This window comes from Monodelphis domestica, chromosome 4 (assembly GCF_027887165.1).
Source record: "Monodelphis domestica isolate mMonDom1 chromosome 4, mMonDom1.pri, whole genome shotgun sequence".
Classification (NCBI taxonomy): Eukaryota; Metazoa; Chordata; class Mammalia; order Didelphimorphia; family Didelphidae; genus Monodelphis; species Monodelphis domestica.
The window spans coordinates 346,819,487-346,832,960 of record NC_077230.1 but is presented as its reverse complement, the minus strand read 5'-3'; the positions used below and the strand labels follow the sequence as shown (position 1 = coordinate 346,832,960).

The 13,474-nt window shown below is 42.9% G+C and overlaps 1 protein-coding gene across 3 annotated transcripts in view; it reads right to left on the bottom strand.

Annotated features, from left to right (window-relative positions):
* FAM168A (family with sequence similarity 168 member A) overlaps positions 1 to 12,146 on the bottom strand; it is a 213,300-nt gene extending 201,154 nt beyond the window's left edge. For 2 of the 3 annotated variants that reach the window (XM_056795003.1, XM_056795005.1), the window contains exon 1: positions 12,010 to 12,146. The gene's annotated coding sequence lies outside the window, so the exon portion shown is untranslated. The remainder of the gene's footprint in view (positions 1 to 12,009) is intronic. The other variant, XM_007491011.3, reaches the window with a different exon arrangement.
* Positions 12,147 to 13,474: the final 1,328 nt, after the last annotated feature.

The window sequence follows — 13,474 nt, the reverse complement described above, 5'->3', positions numbered from 1 at the left end:
TGCCTAGCCCTTACTGCTCTTCTGCCCTGGAACCAAGACAGTATTGATTCTAAGATGCAAAGTAAGGATTAAAAAAAAAAAAGAACAGAAAAGAAAGTTATAGTTATGTCCATAATGTAGATGTATTTGGGATACCCCAAAGCCCAATTTGGTCTTTATTCAGTAGCCAGTAAGGATGAAGACAATGTCTCTGCAAAAGCATTTTGTAAAGACTGTAGTTATTGATCCATAAGCTACAAGCAGTTGAGCAACTACCATTAGCAGGTTCAATGTGCTATACATATTACACAGAGAAAACTTACCCTGGACATTTTTCAGCATCTGTTTTCACTCTCTCCTCCTTGTCTTGAACCTCAGAAGAAAAGGTTCTCCAGCTCTTTGCCTAGTCCCATGCTGGCAAACCTATGGCACATGTGCAGGAGCCTGCCAGAGAGAGCTATTCCCTTCTCCCTCTCCACATGTGCCTGAGGATATTTCTCCCATCACCCACCCTTCTGCCCAGCAGCCCAATGGTAGCACTTCCTCCCTCCCCTGTCTGGGGTAAGGCAGGGGGCTCACAAGTGGTGGGGCAGACACATGAAGTGAAGGTTGCAGTGTGGGCACTCAGTCTCCAAGGCCGCAAAAAGGAAGAGCGCTCTCTCTCTCTCTCTCTCTCTGTCTCTGTGTGTGTGTGTGTGTGTCTCTGTGTGTGTGTGTGTGTCTGTGTCTGTGTCTGTGTCTGTGTCTGTGTCTGTGTCTGTGTCTGTGTCTGTGTCTGTGTGTGTCTCTCTCTCCTAAATGGTAGTGGAAAGGGGAGAAATTTCAGTTAGTCTTTGACTCTTCTTTCTTCCCTTCACTTCCCACATCCCATAAATTGCCAGGTACTGTTGCATCTATCACCATAATATATCTCCTATATATTCCCTTGCTTTCTACATCCATTACTACCATCATGTCTTTCTTGTGTAATTATTATGGTCCATTCTGTAAGGCAAAAATAGCTCATGTTTATATATTGTCTTAAGGCTCACAAAATACTTTTCTCACAAAAATCTCATGACTAGGCAGTGCAAATAATATCCTCCCCATTTTAGAGAAAAGAAAATTGAGACACAAAGAAGTTCCATGACTTGCCCATGTTAAGAAAACTCAGTTCTTTTCCAATAGGTACACATAGTAGGCACTTAACTAGTGTTCATTCAAAGAATATTGAATGAAACAAGGAAAAAGAAAAGAAGACTCTGTGTGACCTTGGCAAAGTTGAAAAACCGATTTACCAGAACAGGAGGCATTTCTTGCCAAATTCTGACATAGAGAATTCAGAAAAATATGGCATAACCTAATCAGTCAGTCTTTTTCCCCTCTTAGAGTTAGGGTTAGATCCTTCTGAGCTCCAGTTTTCTCAAGGGCTTGAACTGGACAATTTCTAATGTCCCTTCCAGGTCAAAAATTCTAGGATTCTATTGTTCTATGAGAAAGAAAACGATGAAGGCAATTTACTAGAAGAACTATCAACAAATTACAAATTCCTAGTTGAGGACCGTAGTGTAAAACAAGTCTAATTTAGCACCATGGGTTAATTGTATTTACCTTGCCAACTGATTCTTCTCTCTCATCAGCACATGGAAAGATCAGACCCATGCAGAGGCATGATATAAACCAAGAAATGGTACAAAGTGCCCTGGCTCTAGAAACAATCTTAATTTGCATTTTCCTCCTTGCTAAAGTCCTTAACTCATGACTGAGAGAGCTGCCATTCTCCAACTCAAGAGAGCGCTTCCAATCTGTTTCCCTTCAAATCCTATTTGTGCAGGTAGGACCTGACCCTGAATATTCCCTAACAGAGAGACAAAGGTTACAGGCTTCTCATTTCTAATGTGCTTTGACTCTCCAAATACATGAGAAAAGAGCCATGTCTAAAGTCTATCCTTAGGCAAAGAACTTAACCAATCAACTTTGTCTCAGCAGAAAAGGAGAAATCCCTGAACTTAAGTCTCCTTAGATCCTACCACTCCTATTCCTTTAAAGATGTCTTAAATCTCTAGTAGGCACTGAGTTCCTTGAGGACAAAGACTTTAGCTTACATTTCTTTGCTCCTCTTCCCCCCCCCTCAAAAAAGTACCTAAACAGAACACAGGATTTATGAACTTGGGTTTAGACACTGGCTCTGCAATTCATTACTTCTGTGACCTTATGAGATTCAGTTTCCTAGTCTGGAATAGCCAATGGGCCCATACATGTTAAAGTGCTACACTAGCTAACTATAAAAAAATCAACAAGGTAGAAAGGGAAGGCCACTCACTGACCAAGAAGTCTCTGCCACTTGGTAGCAGTGTGGCTTCACACAGGATCATGGATGCAGAGGAGAGATCTCCTCAGTTATCCATTCCAACTCTCCTCATTTGGTGGAAGAAGTTGCTTGCCTAATGTCAAGTAGGTAGGAAGCAAAATTGCTGGGATTTGAAACTAGAATCTCTCTAAATAAATAAACCAGACTCTCTCTGAAACTAGGTCCTATGGCTATAAAGCCAGCATTCTTTCCACTAACTATTCTTCCAGATTCATTTCCTAAGCTCCAATCTCAAATCACCACCTGCCTTTTGGACATCTTGAATTGCATACCTCATAAGTATCTCAGAACCAAATCAGAATTCATTTTCTGTGCCCTCAAACCCTCCCTTCTTCCCAATTTTCCTATTCTAGGAAACTACCACCCGTCCAGGACCCCAGGCTCACTACCTTAGTGTCATCCTCAACTTCTCTTTTACATTTACCCCATCTATCTAAGCCACTGTTGAGTCTTGTCATTTCTACCTTCCCAATATCTTTCATAGATGTTCCCTTTTCTTTCCTCATACAGTCATTACCAAGCCTGGCTGTTGGTCTCCTTGCCTCCTAGGCTCTCCCCTTTCCTCACAGCCTTCTTTGCAGGACCATACACAAAATGGTCTTCCAAAATTGCATCATCAATAGCTATCTCCCATTCCCTCCTCATCCCAGCCTCTTGGCTTCCCTCAGGTCTTAGATGAAATCCTATTTTATATAAGGAGCCTTTCCACCCCTCCCCCCAGGCTTCCCCTCTAAGATCATTTTCCACTTGTTATATATAAAATGTATGTGCATAGTTATTTGTATGTCCTTTTTCTCATCAGAACATGAGCACCTTGAGGGAAGAAACCCAGTTTTTGCTTTTATATCTTCAGCACTTAGCACAGGAACTGACCTGTATATAATAAGGTCTTAATAAATGACTAGTGACTGTTAACTATTTATAGAATGGAGATTATAATATCCACCCTGCCATGCCATTCATCATTTGTTCAACAAACATTTGTTAAGGGCTAGCAAGTGGCAAGTATTTCCACCAAACGATGTTGCCTTACTAAGTGAGAAATATTGGACTAGACCCTAAGAATCAAAGATATATACTTATATACTCTCTATATATTTTTAATATGCTTGCTTATTTCATTAATCTAAGAACTCTCAGGGATAAAAACTCCTACTACTAATGCAGAGCCTCACTTTCTCTGCAATTTATAGTCTTGGTGAATTACTGGGGTCCTGAGAATTGAAGACAAATGTCACAAAGCCAGTATGTGTCAGAAGCCAAACTTGAACTAAGACATTTCTAACTTAAAGGTAGATTCTTTATCCATTACACCACACTGCCTCTTTTAACAATGACTTTAAAATCATTTTTCAAAGTCATTAATGCTGAATATGGAACACACTCTTAAAAGCAAGATCTCTGGGGCAGCTAGGTGGCAAAGTGAATGGAGAACCAGGTCTGGAGTGAGGACAATCTGAGTAAACCTGACCTCAGACATTTCCTAGCTATGTGTCCCTGAACAAATCATATAACCCTGTTTGCCTAGTCCTTCTCTTCTAGACTAGAGTTGTTACTAAGACAGAAAGTAAGAGTTTAAAACCAAAATAATAAAGAAAGAAAATAAGATCACTTTGAAATTTTTTGAGTTATACATCAAAAAATACGACTACAAATCATAAATTTGACATAAGCCAGATGTGGAAAGAAATACGAACTACATTCAAACCTATACTATGATACCTTATTGTATGCTCAAAACTTCAACTATAATGCCATTAGGTCGAATATCCCAGGGATTGTTCCTATACTACTATTTAATTATATATGTGACCTTGGGTCAGTAGCTAAGTCTTTTGGTGCCTGTTTCCTCATGAATAAAGTTAACTTACTAAACTATTGCTAAGATTCCTTCTAGTTTTAAATTCTATGACACTAAGGCCTTTAGCAGGCCCTTAATAGTATTAGGCAGGATAGGAAAGTTGCTTTGAAAAGAGCAAAGTGGGGCAGCAGCTAGTTAGCACAGTGACTAGAGTACCAAGCTTGGAGTCAGGAAGACCTAAGTTCAAATTTGGCCCCAGATACTTTCTAGCTGTGTGACCCTGGGCAAGTCACTTAATCCCCATTGCCTGGCCCATACTACTCTTCTGTCTTAGAATTGGTACTGAGACAGAAGGTAGAGGTTTAGAAAAAATGAGAAAAGAAAAGAAGAAAGAGCAAAGCTCTGTAGGAAGGTCAAGACAGATTCTATCCAGTTCTTTGTTGGGGGACTTGAGCCCTCAGTTACAACCAAAAGCATTACCAAGGGAAAGATACTGAAAAATGTTGGGCATGTCCAGAAGAGAAACAACATAGAAAAGGCCTTGGGAGAACTACATGCCTTAACTGAAATACTGGAGCCTGAAGGCAGGATATATAGAGACAAATGAAGATCATCATTTAGAGTGTTAGCGAAGAACTGAAGAAGAGAAAACACAAAGCCCAGGCTGGCCTTTTAAAATGTCCCATGGCAGAAAAAAGACAGTCCAGGAAAAAAACTAATGATATGGGCACAAGAAAGGGACCCAGACTCCTTCTTCATGAGGTAGAGGCAAATGAGTTCTACAAGCCAAAAATTAAAAAGAACAATCGCACGAGGCCTTCCATTCAGAGGAGTTCATTAATAGTTATTAACTCTTAACAGAGTGTGAAACAGACACAGATAAGTGACTTGTCCAACTCACAGAGACAGAACATGGACCCTAAAAAGCAGATCTCAACTGCCTTTAGACTAAAAATGAAAACCTAACCTTGGCATTCAAAGTCCCCTCAATGTGGCTCCAACTAAGTTTATTCTGACACTGCTCCCCCTTTGGTGGTCTCCATTCCAAGCACAACAGACCATTCTCTGTCCTGTGTTCCTACTCTGGCTTCTGCTGTGCAGAGGCTTTGGCTTGCACTTTTCCCTACAGCTGCAATATCCTCCTGCCTCTCCTTCTGATCTCTCTCAGTAGAAGTGTCTCTCTTCCTTTAAAGCCCATTCTGGTGCTACCACCTCCAGAAAGCCCCAGCAGTATCTCCTTAGTGGTACTCAGTAATACTACTTGGGCAGTAGGGCTGGGGAGGGAAATTAGAGTAAAATGTATAAATTGTCAACTCCTTCCCTATGATTCTATACAAGATTGTGTTGGTCCTGAAAGACTGTTTGCTAATATTTACATTAGAAAGAAACATATTCAAAATGTGCCAAAGAAGTAAAAAGCCAGGAGGTAAAAAAAAATGAAAACTAAAACTCAGGAAAAGGAATTTCTAAGCCCAAACAAGAACCTTGAAAGGGACTCCCAGGTCTTGTCCCATCCTGTTATTGTATCTGTCTGGCCTCTATCTTGTCCTAAAGTATATGTGTCATGTATCCACTGCCTTAATTAGAATGTGAACTCCTTGAGCTCAGACGATATCTTGATTTCTTTTTGTATTATCAGAGCTTAGCACAGTGCTGTGTACACAGTAAGCACTTAAGTGCCTTCTCCATCCATTCCATATGTTCACGAAAAATCAAAAGAAAATGACGTTTCTCTTCCAGTGTCTTCCTTGGGCATCACATATCTAAAACTATCAGAATGTGATCATTTAAGGGGCAGCTTAGGTGGTTCAGTGGTTAGAGAACCTGGCCTAGAGTCAGAAGAACAAGAGTTCAAATTTGACCTCAGATGCTTCCCAGCTGTGTGACCATGGGCAAGTCACTCAACCTCCATTTGCCTAGCTTTCTGTCTTAAAGTTGTTACTAAGAAATAAGAGTTTTAAAAAACTGTAGTCATTTATGAACAAACTAGTTATATCAAATACATGTAATATAAAATGATTTTATATCTGTAATAGCAACCTGCATTAAAATCTCAGTGCTAGAATTTTCTTTCTGCCTGTGTGAGGGACCCCTCAGGATTTCAACTTTCCCATTTGAAGAAGGAAGAAATTGAATTACAAAGGCCACCAAGGTCCAATATAAATCTAAAGCCTACAAGCTTATGATCCTATGTAATGGGCACTTACCTATACTTACGTATGCACACAGTTCACTCAGTACAATCAAAGATGTTTGGTTTAGTGTTTTCCTCATCCCTTTTATTTAAAAGAAAATCCATGCCTCTAGAATTTCAAGAAACAAGTTCACCATCACTGAACACAGGCAACAAGGTGGGGTAAACAGCAGAAAAAGCTCTGTGCAGAGAATCAAAATACCTGGTATCTAGTCACAGCTTCCCCACTTATGAGCTCCTGATCCTCTCCCTTCTTCCTGGATGGAGGGGCAGGGGAAACTTGGGGAGCAGTTAGGTAACTCAGTGGATAAAGCAGTGAGTCTAAAGTCAGAAAGACCTGAATCAAATCCAGCCTCAGACACTTACTAGCTGGTTAAGACCCTGATCAAGTCATATAACCTATACCTGCCTTATTTTCCTAATCTGAAAAATGGGGATAATATCAACATCTACCTTGCAGGGTTGTTGTGAGGATCAAATGAGATAATATTTGTAAAGTGCTTGACACACAGATGCTCAATAAATGCTTCCTTCCTTTCCTCCTTTCTGTGAAATGAAAGGTTTGCACTCATCTGATCCTCTACAGGCCCTTCTCATTCAAACATTCCAGGATGCTATTTGGCTTTGGAAGGTACAAAGGTCCATTCCAATGGATTTGCCTCCTTAATCGTGTTAGGCTTACTAGTTAGATGAATGTAGAAAAGATGTTGGATAACAAAAGGGGATAAAAAACCTCAGAGGATAAACCGGCCCCAAACTATCCACAAAGTAGATGTAATTAAGAATGGGCTAGTTATTTGCCCATGCAAATTACCAGTAGAATGCAAACTCTTTGAGGGCAAGAATTCCTCATTTGGTCATTTTATCCCCAACAGCAACTAGTGATTAAGCATAGCAGGCCCATAATAATAATTGCTGGATTAGACTGGAAGGGACTTTAGAACCCAGCATGTCAATGCTGAAATAATCCTGAAGAGGTTATTTGGCCTGAAGCCTTCATTTTGTTTTTAAACACTCATCTTCTGTCTTGAGTTCTAAGGCAAAAAAGCAGTAAGGGGGGTAAGTGACTTGCCAAGGGTCACACAACTAGGAAGTATCTAAGATAATATTTGAACCCAGGTCATTCTGACTCCAGGTCTAATTCTCTATCTACGGAGCCACCTAGCTGCCACTATAAGGTCTTCATTTTTTTAAGAGAGAAACTGACCCCCAGAGAAGAGAAATTACAAAGCCCTCACTAGAACCTTGGTAATGGAGGTGTTTTGAGATAAGCACATTGTAAACTTTAAAGTTCTAAATAAATAATATTTGTTGCTATCATTTTTTAAGTATTAGAAGTCTCATCTATATTAAGGACATTGATTATATGACCTGCATACCCCAAAAGTTACCTATACTGGAAAAATATCTGCATTATATCTGCAACTATAAGGGCCACTAAATCTCTGGTGAGATTATTATTTTGAATTTTTAAAAGTAGAGGTTTAGCCAGAGCATCATCCCCACCACGAAATGTAAGAAAAAAAAGAAAACCATGGAATAATTTTTTTAAACAAAGTCATGTTAAGAATTACTTACACTGGTTATATATATATGTGTATGGAATTACCAGTAATTGCTTAAACTTGACTTGTTATTATAGTAGCGAGAGATTGAGCATAACAATAAATACATAACTGGCCTTTTTTGCCTCTAGTCTCTCCCTGTCTGATTCCTCTAGCCCAGAACTGCCAGATTAAATCTTTTTTAGGCATAGATTTGATCACCAACTTCCTCTGTCCAAAATTCACTGGCTCCCTGGTGGCTACCAAATAAAGCCCAAATAAATCATTCTGGCACTAAGAGTCCTCAAAATCTTACAGCCTCTAACCCTTCCGGGTTTATTTCCCCAATGCTTCCCCAGCCCAGTACCATATACTCAGTCAGAGTGTACTACTAACACTGTCTCTAGTACATAAAACACAATTTCCCACTTCCATACCTTTGCTCATCTATTACCAATGCCCAGGATGTCCCTAGCTGGCCCTGTCTGCTTGCTGACCTACTACCTTCCTTCAAGAAGACCCAAGGTCAAATCCTACCTCAGATATTTAAGAGCTGTCAGTACATCACCAGAGTTCTCTCTGTTTCAGTTCCCTCCACTACAAAATGATAAGAAGGCCTACTACACTCAGCTTTGAAAATCAACTTTAATAATATAAGCAAAGTACTTTGAAAACCTTAAAGCACTACATAAATATTAGCTATTATTTAAAATAATTTTAAACTATCTCCTCCAAGAAACATTCTCTGATCTATTCAGTAAAAAATAATTTTTCTTCTCAACATAGTACAGTAAGCAAAAAACAGCAGTTCTAGAGGCCAGAGGACCTTGGTTCAAATCCCACCTCTACTGCTTACTAAACCTGTATGGCCTTAGAAAAGTCCTGCAATCTCCAAGACCTCAGTTTCCTCATCTGTAAAATGAGAATATTACAATAAATGATCTCTGAAATCCACTCAGCTACAGAGCTTTGGTTCTCAGAATATGTATTATACTCTGAACCCTTCTTATTTTACACTTCATTAGTTATCATACAGTTAAGGTACATTCATTTCCCAGACTTAGTTCTCCTCATTAGGCTAAAAGCTAGAGAACAGGAGAGTGGTTCAGTGGAAAAAACACATCTAAAAATCAGAAGGCCAGGATTCAAAGCCTGCTTCCAGTATTTACAAGTAAACTTTGTGACCATGGACAAGTCACTTAAGCTTGATGAGCCTTAACTCTATAATCTTGATAGCCTTCAACTATATAATGAGGACACTGTCAGAGGGAACCACTTTCACAGAGCTAACATGAAGCAAACATTTTACAAATATTAAAGTACAATGGAGGGATAGGTTGGTAGTGAATAGTGCATCAGGCCTATGTCTGAGAGATCTTGGATTCAAATCTGTCCTTAGTTACTTCTTGGCTATATGACTTTGGGCAAGTCATTTAACCCTGAATGCTTAGCCCTTGCCACTCTTCTGTCTTGGAATCAATACTAAGACAAAAGGGAAGGGTTAAAAAAAAAAGGACAATGGAAAAAGGAGTTATTATGGTTCTACCTCCCAAGCATCAAGCCCAGAGCCCTACAACTTGAAGGTGTTTAATAAATGAGCACACTTGGATTCAAATGGTAAGACCTTTATTACTTTGTTCATTCCTTCCCAATATTACTTATTTTTACATCTTAACTGTAAATGTGCAGTCAAATGGTTTGATGGCTACACTCCAGAGCCAACCACTTGAGCAAAAAGAAAAATGATTCTGATTCCAGGGTGCTTATTTCTTTTTTCTTTACATCCTTCACCATGTTTTCCTCCATTTAAGCTCTAATCAACAACCACTTCACATTTAACATTTCATGAAATAAAGCAATTCAAGCAATCAAGTCCAGAGCAATGTTTTCCTCCATATGCCTCTTCCTTCATTCATATCTTCCAGTACCCTCTCTTTTCCTCCATCACTGCTTCTCAGTCAGGAGGAACCTGCCACTGAGCTTCAAAATCCAGACTGGGCTGAAAGAGAAATGAAGCCTCCATTCCTTAGGCTTATTACGTGACTGAGCCCCAAAATATCCCTCAACTGGTTAGTGGTCTACATCTGACAGAATTCCGATTACCTGAATCTCTTTAGAAGGAAATTCAATCTATGGAAATATAGAACCATTATCTTGGGGCTTATCAAGCAAAGGAGAAAGGGGAGAATCAAATAAAAAAATGCATCAGTAGGATATCCTCTCTCCGATGAATATTTATTACATTTCCATTTTTCACATCTCCTCTCTGTTTACATAAAGCAGTCAGGCTGGGGCTCATCTCCGTATTAGCCTGAGATATAATGATGGACTTAATTGCCCTGAAAACTGAGACACCAATAAATGGAGTCTTCAAGCAATCAATTTTAAAAAGAAAAGAAAAAAAGGCCTAAGCCTTTTATGCAGACAAGCAAGGTTCCTGTACTCAGAAATAAAGCCAGCTTCATATTTTTCAGCCTTGTTCATCAGTTATCAGGCAATGAAGGTTCATAGTGGCAACCCCAATCTCATCAAATCTGTCCATTAAAATCCTAAACTCCAAGGCTGGTTTTTAAAGGGGGGAGAGGGAGGAGGAGTAGACATCACATAAAGAAATCCATCACACTACATTCTATCTTCATTTTTTCCCCCACTGTCCTTAGTAGAACTGGCTTTGTTAAACTTTCCCATTCCAATCCAAAGGTATCTCAGAGGGGAGCCCCTAATTTCACCCTGAGTCCCCTCCAAAGAGTATGTACCAAGGCATAAAGATTCAGTTATCAACATGAATAGAATCAAATGAAATTATCAAAAACTAATGGTAAACAGCTTAATTCTTCTGAGAAACTGAGTCTTCTCAGAGTACCTTTTTCTGACCACAAGGTCCTTAGTAAATGCCCTCTGACAACACAAGCCCTCAAGTACTCCAAACCCTCCTCGCTTTGAATATGTCTCATATATACTGGCAGGAATCCCAGTATTTCCTCTCCACCACCTGGGGGGGAGGGGGGAAGAGGGAAGGAGGAGCTCTTGCCCACGTTCCTTCTACCCTTCTTTCTTGATTCCAGATTCTGGTCCCACAATACCAGTACTCCAATACCTCAGATCTACCTACTTTCCTCAGAGGGTCCCAATTCCAGCTTGCCCTTAAAGAAATCTCAGCAGCCTCTAACCACTTCTGCACCATCCACTAACCAATCTCCATCACCTCCCTGGGCTACCTTCCCTACCATGTTCTCCTTGTATGAAACCTTTCCTCCCAGCAGTGTTATTGCACTGAAAGCTATTTCCTCAATACCCTTGTCATCTACCTGGCCTGCCAGGTGCCTTCCTCCCTAGCCAACTCCTTGTGATATTTCTCATCTTCCTTCCCATCCTGACTGGATCTCCCCACTCTCTCTCCCAAACGATCTCAACTCTTTTCCCTGTACATCTCGACCTATCTTTATCCGGTTCTTTCATCCCTCTCTGCTTCCCACCCCTACCCCCTCAATTTTCTTCCCTAGCTGACTTTTCCTTCTCTTCCCCTCTTTCTATCTTGTTTTCCTTTTCTGCCTTTCCCTCGGGACTCCAATTTCCCCATCCCCTTCTGCAGGTGCCCCCTCCTTCGAATTCCCTAATGCCTTCTCCTCTCTTTTCCCTATTAGCTCCCCATTTCTGCCTTTCTCAGCTACCTCACCTCCTATCTGCCAGTTCTCTACCATTCTACTCTGCCCGGCTCCTGCCTGCCCTACCCAAACCATCTCCCCACCTCTATGTATTTTCTTCATCCCTCATTCCTCCCACCGATCCCAAGACCCCTCTCTCCTCTCCAGCTTCTCCCTACCACCACAACCCCTCCTCCTGTCTGGCTCCTCTTCACCTCCTCCTCCCGCTAACTCCTCATTCCCTGCCCAGCTCCATCACTGCCTCCTCCTCTCGTTCCCCCCCCCCCAAGCTTTTCTATCCCCAACCTCGCAGGCGGCATCGGCGGCGGGCCTTCCCTACCCCCCGGATCCCCACCCCCCCTCAGCCACTGCACCCACAGCTGGGGCAGGGGAGGGGGCTGTGGCCCCTGGAGGGAGGGGCGGGGCGGAGAGGCGGGCGCGGGGGCTCGCGGATGGCGCAGGCCGGGCTGGGATGGCGGAGAGGGGCTCGTCCTCACCAGAGGGTAGCAGCGGGAGAAGGCGGCGGCAGCGGCTGCTGCGGCGGCAATGCCCTGGTCTCCCCCGGCGGCGGCGACGTGCCCGGTCCCTCGGCCGGTGTCCGTGGCGGCTGCGCGCTGCGGGGCCTGGGCGCGGGGCTCGGGCTCGGGCTCGGGCGCCGGCTCTCACACACCAGACCGTCCGCAGCGGCAGCACCAGCGGCAGCGGCAGAGGCAGAGGCAGCAGCAGCACCAGCGGAGCCCGACGAGTTGGGGGAGGGGACACACGGGGGAGGGGAGGAGGCGGGGGCGGGGGCGGGGGAGGACCTGGCGCGCCGTCGCCAACACGTTCCTCCTCTCGGTTTCTGATTGGGGCGGGGGCGGGAGTTGAGCGGGATGGACTCCAGTGCCCAGCATGCCCCACGGCCTCGTCGAAGCCTACAACTCCCAGTGTGCATCGGGCTCCGATCCTCCCTGCCTCATCTTTCTCCCGTCTCTCTGCTCGAAAGGTGTGATTAGTGCGCCACCTCCAGACCCGCCGCTGCCACCACTATCCCAGACCCCGAAGGACTAAGCTTCCTGGCCGCGAGTGCCACCTTTCCTTTCCTTGCTCACGGTACCCAAACTATACATTCCCCAAAGGTGGGGGTTGGGAAGAAGAGTGTCCAGCCCCGATGCATGCTGGGGATTGTAGTCCAGCATCTCAGGCGCGGTTATGACTCCATGTTGGAAAAAAATAAAATAAAATTCAGAGGAAAAAAAAGAAAGAAAGGAAAAATGCCGCAGTCTCCCTCCATTGATTGCATTTTATATTAGCTGAACAGCAGATAGTATGCGCAGCAATAGAGAATAGGCATGAGTAAATGAAACCCATAAGCGCTGCCCTGGGACCAAACAGTCTCCGCAACCCTTCTCATCTCCACGACCTACCACCAAGGTCATTGCCGTGGCCAGGAGAACAAGATGTCCTGGCTGACAAGGTCCTCCCTCGGGGCCTCTGAACAGCTTAAAAATAAACAAATCCTTGGACGGTTACCATGAAAACCCTTCCGTGGGATGGCATTTAAACCCCACTGGGATCCTTCAAGTCGTTTTTCTCATGCCTTCGGAATCAATAAAGACCTATTACACGCCGCCCCCCCCCCCCCCCCCCCGCCTCATCCCTCCCCTCCCTCCCCTTCCCTCCCCCTCCCCGGTGCTGGGATGAAATCAACTCAGAATAGATGTACATTTCAAATAATCAATTTCACAAATTTTGCCTTTCAGGACAATGGTTCCTGCGAAACAGATCTGGAGGTCAGGGTGGTTTGTAAACTCAATGTGAGTCAACAGTTGGAAGTGACAGCTGAAAAAAAATGAGATCATAGCCTGCACCGTGAGCCAGAACTAAGGAGGTTATAGATACTTTGACCTACATTGTCCAGACCACAACTAGAATACTGTGTTCAAGTTAGACGTTGTATAGAGAACAAACAGCCAGTATGAG